Below are 5,142 nucleotides of genomic sequence, written 5' to 3' on the forward strand. Positions count from 1 at the left end.
TATCAATTATGTTTTATTTTATTAGCTGTTGTCAGTAATTCTGGAGTCATTTATAGTGTGAGAGAAGATATCTATGGTAATAGGCAAATAATGTATAATCTTCCCTAAAGAAATGGATCAATTAGGAGTTCTTTATCTCCCTGAAATATCTTAAAGAATTCTGTGTGTGTGTGTGTGCAAATCCAAAGTTATTTTAATGCTATGTCATTTCAAAACCACGACCTTGGTTTTCTGGTATAGCATGCCAGAAGTACAAATTGTAACCTTTCTCTCCAAACTCCCAGCAAGTCACGCAAGCCCTCAGCTTCACAAAGTCAGTTCTCAGGTTCCTGGTTTCTCTTTCAAGGGAAGCAACTCAAAAAATAGGTAGCTGAACCCTCAGTGGTACACACCTTTAATTCTAGCACTCAGGAGGCTGAGGCAGGTGGATCTCTGTGACGCAAGCCTAGTCCACATAGAGTTTGAAGCCAGCCAGAGTTAGTGAGACCCTGCTTCAAACCAACTCTGCTCCGCCACAAAACAATTTAAACAGGGAACAAAAACCCACTGGGATTTTCAGTGTAGGGCTTAAAATCAAATGAGGAAAAAAATGCTCTGGATCCAGAGTTGGGAAACATGGTTGGTATAAATTACTTTACAATTTTGTGAAAATGGGTGGAAGGACTGAAGGTCTCCACAGAAGAAAAATGACAAAAAACTTTTACAAACGAGGATCCATTCGATAGATTTAATAAAACAAAACAAAACAAAACAAAGCAAAACAAAAACAAAAACCTCCTCTTCATGGAGACTTCAGCTTCTAGAAATACGAAGGGTCCAAACAGATAGCCTGCCTAAGCAGATCACAAGGAATCTGCCAAAGCCAGCCGTCTTTGAGGGCAGACTAAATATGACAGACAGGGGGAAACAGGAAAAGAACCCCGAGTGAGAAATGCTATCAATGACAAAAACCTCAGCTGAGGTTTCAAAATTGGCGGCTAACCTTGATTCCTCTCTTGTTCTGTAGTAGGGCCACAAATCTCGACCAAGCATAGTAAAAAAGGCTAGAAATGGAGACTTGAAGATGGTGGGTTTTGACTCCTGATTTTAGTTTTCAATTTATTTTCTACTATAAGTGGCTGGGAAACCTGGTCTCCGAACACCAGAGTCAGTAGGAACTGGTTTTTGTTGTTGTTGTTGTTTGTTTGTTTGTTTTCATTTTGTTGTTGTTGTTGAAATAAGTGGGTGACCAGGATGAGGGCAGAACACTCCCCCTCCCCATGCTCTGCTGGCAGTCTTGGGAGGGAAGATGAATTGCACTTGACAGAACCTTTAGTGCAGTGGAAGGGGGTGAGCAGGAGTGACAAGCTGGGGAAGGGACCCACCTCAGTTCTCAGCTCCATTCTCCTCTAATGTTTCTCCACTGGTGGCATTCTCTGCGGCATCGGAGGCCTTCTTTTTCTTCTTTTCCTGAGTTTTTCGACTTGCAGAACTCTGGAGAAGAGCCTTTAGCTCTGCATCCTAAACCTCCATCTCTGGCTTGTACAGGTCAGGCTCAAAGGGACCACTGGTTATCCGCATGGGGCCATTGGGCATGAGTAGAATTGTAAATTCAAACTGGGCAACAAACTCACCCTCCTTCTCACAGAGAACATTAAACGGCTGTAGTAACTGATGTTTGGCACAGTCTACTATACCCATTCGAGCCTTCTTCTCATCTTCAAATGCTCTTCCTGTAAACTGCAAGGCATCAAAACGCCTTTCCACTTCACTGAAAATTGCACTTGAAGTTTTCATTTTCAGGCCATACTGTTTAGTGGGGTCTCTCTTGTAAATGGTGGTTCTCTGTCTTGCATCTTTGGCCTTGCCTTCTCAAGATGATGAGGACATCCACAGCATAAACCTCATGCACCTCAAATTCTGCCTTTTCGTGGTCCTTCTGCTGGTCCATAGGATTCTGGGTAATGGTTTTCTCTCCATCTATCACATGCTGCTTCAACTGGTATGATAGCACACCTGCTGTTGGCGTGCAATTAAATAAGTGAGCAACTTTGTTCCAGGCTTCTGTCACTTGTGTGTTCTGCTTTCCAGGTTTGACCAGTCGTAAAGCAGCTTTAGCACATAGGTCAGTGGCCTTAATGACGTCTACTTTCCACCCTGTTACCTGGGTCCCCTGAGCTACATATATTGCAAAAATGTGAGCCACATTGACAATGAAGCCATCCACATGAACCCTAAGGTCAATTTTTACCAAGTCACCTTCCTTGAGTATATAGTCCTGGTCACTCTTCAAAAGGGAGAAGAGACACACACACAGTTATTTATGGAAATGCTGGTGGGAAAGGCAATACCGTTCTTCATCTCCTTCTTCTTTAAGATCTTCCCTGTCTCTTCCATAATCATGATGTCACCTTTCTCACACGAGCTCAGTACAGACACACCTGAGTTGGAAGCTTCCACTAAAGATCGAAGCACCGGGTTGGCGATGTCGAGCCCCATCTTATACTGGGTCAGGACCAGGTCCTCAGGGGTAGTTTGCTCCCCGCTGTCCGGCCGCTCGTCTTTGCCCGACATCTTCCTATGGCCCTACTGCAGCTTCACTTTCCTTGACCTACGGCCTCCATCTCCTTTCCCAGCCACAAGCTGTAGCCAGAGTCTCCTTAAAGAATTTTTGATGGATACTAAAGTATGATTATACATCCCTAACATATTGCAAAATCCTTGTCAGAACACCCAGGAACATTAATGTCTCAATCTTGTATATCATGTGCATGAACCTTGTAAGGAAATCATCAGTTTTGTGTGTTTCTGATTGGTCTTTTCTCTTAATTATAAATGAAAGAAAGGAGCAATATCTATTAAAATATTTCAATTATTGTCTTCCCCTGTAATTAAACTATATATTCTGCTTATTCTGCTCTTCTCATCCATAGTTGAAACACACACACAGACACACACAGACACACACACACACACACACCCACACACACACACAAAACAATATGGATATACATGAAAACTATTTCCATGTAATCTTTTTTATTCTTTTTCTTTTTTGGGGGCTGGGGATCGAACCCAGGGCCTTGCGCTTGCTAGGCAAGCGCTCTAACACTGAGCTAAATCCCCAACTCCTTTCCATGTAATCTTAACCATGAAAAAATAATAGATGATTAAAATTATACAGAACAGGAAGAATCATCATTTCCCTGTGGAAACCAATATACAGGGAACACTTTATAAGACACCAGATACTCCCTTCTCACAAACAAGAATTTTAAAGAAACTTCTGAAGAGAAACTATTTGTCCATTGTGTACACATTTCCAAAGAAATAAATAAACATATAGAATTCATTGTGATACTACCTTTTACTTTGAGTCAAAAGCATGAAGTAAGAAACTCTCTGATTTTTGCATAGTCATCCTGTTTAATCCTATCCTGTGCCTATTTCTTACCATAGTTGACCACCTCCTTCCCCTCCCTTGGTGAATTCCCATGTGGACCTCCAGACACAGGAGTAGGCCACTGTTTATCTTTTCTTTGTATTTTGCAGTGCCAATCAATTTTCTTTCAAAGGTATCCCTGCAGTGGATATGTATTCCATCCCTATACTTTACTCCAGGCATTCTGCATGAATTCGATTAAAAAACAGATAAAATATACACAGAATAGCATTGAAATATCTGCATACATCGTTGCTTTTATTTTTTCCTCTACAGGGCTTTCAGAAGTTATTCTTTTGTTGTTTCTGACTTAACAAAACTGCCAGTATTTACTGGCTTTCTAGGTTAGGAAGAAATAGGGGATGCTGAAAAAGTCCCTAAGGTTTAGAAAAGCGAGATAAGACTGATATTGCTAGATTACACTATCAAACAAAACAATCTATTGTTGCCTGTTTTTGGGCTCCCTGGGCTTCTGACTTGTCCTCACTGGGAGCAGATGCAGCTTATGCTTCGGCAGTAAGAATCCCACAGCAAGTGCTCCTCCCAGATGCTGTACAAGGAAGCACTAGTACTTTCAGAGTCACATCTGGCAGCCAGTGACTGAGGAAATAGACCATGGGGAATCTCCCGGGCTGCCAGCTCCACTTTGAGAATTTCTGTGGTCAGAGGGGAGAGCTAGACTTCACTCCCAGAAGCAGCTGTCATCAACAGAGAGCAGCGGCCAAGTACAATCCCTTCCAGCCAAATCCCTTATCGGGGATTTCCTTTCAATCCAATGATACATTATATCTCAAATTCTAAAATGGTGTGGTACTTTGCAATGTTGATAGCATGCCATTCTTTTTTTCTCCAAAGTCAAAAGCTCTCTGGGGTTGCCAAGATGTCTTTCAAGAGAAGCTAAGCTTCTTTTGTGTTTTCATGGTCTCTCATTGTGAGTCCTTATTCTTTTTTTTAACTTTATATTGCTTCTTTATAAATTTCACATTATGCATCTCAATTCTACTCATCTGGCCTTCCCTCCCTTCTCCCTACCTTTCATACTTAAAACATCCTCACCAACAGAAAACAAATACCTTGTGGAAACTGTCCTGTGTCACAGTGTGTCCCACTGCGTACCCTTTTGTCCACATTTCTTTGTTTGCAAACATTCATTGCAGTGAGTCATTGGTCTGGCTGAAGGCCTCCAGCTTCTGCTACTCTGTCAATATTGGAACCTCACTGGCACTCCTCTTGAATGTCCTCTTTGTTTCCTTGAGTCATGGAGATCCTATAGTTTTGGATCTGTAGTATCTGTAGTATCTGCCCTTTATACACTCCAGCAATTCAGGTGGATGTGGCTATGTTGAGGAGGGATATGGGCTTATCCTTAAGAGTACTCAGTGACGACTCATCATTGTGAAATGACTTCTCCCTAGGGTTTTTTTAGGTGCCTATCAACCTCATTGGATAAGGATAAATGATTCATTTAGTGCTTTATTCCCACTATTTTCTGCTATGACTCTAGTATATACCTTTAAAATATCAGGTTAAGAGCATTGACTGTTCTCCCAGAGGTCCTGAGTTCAATTCCCAGCCACCAACCACATGGTAGTTCACAACCACCTGTAATGGAATCTGATGCCCTCTTCTGGTGTCTGAAGTCAGCAACGGTGTACTCGCATACATGAGTAAATAAAATCTTTAAAAACCAAAAGCTTTGATTTTGTTCATGTTACATGTTT

General features: G+C 41.7%; 1 pseudogene; it reads right to left on the reverse strand.

Moving 5' to 3' along the window:
- Positions 1–1,365: 1,365 nt before the first annotated feature.
- Positions 1,366–2,553, reverse strand: Pa2g4-ps1 (proliferation-associated 2G4, pseudogene 1; annotated as a pseudogene).
- Positions 2,554–5,142: the final 2,589 nt, after the last annotated feature.

The sequence above is a fragment of the Rattus norvegicus genome, chromosome 6 (genome assembly GCF_021556685.1).
Source record: "Rattus norvegicus strain SHRSP/BbbUtx chromosome 6, alternate assembly SHRSP_T2T, whole genome shotgun sequence".
Lineage (NCBI taxonomy): Eukaryota > Metazoa > Chordata > Mammalia > Rodentia > Muridae > Rattus > Rattus norvegicus.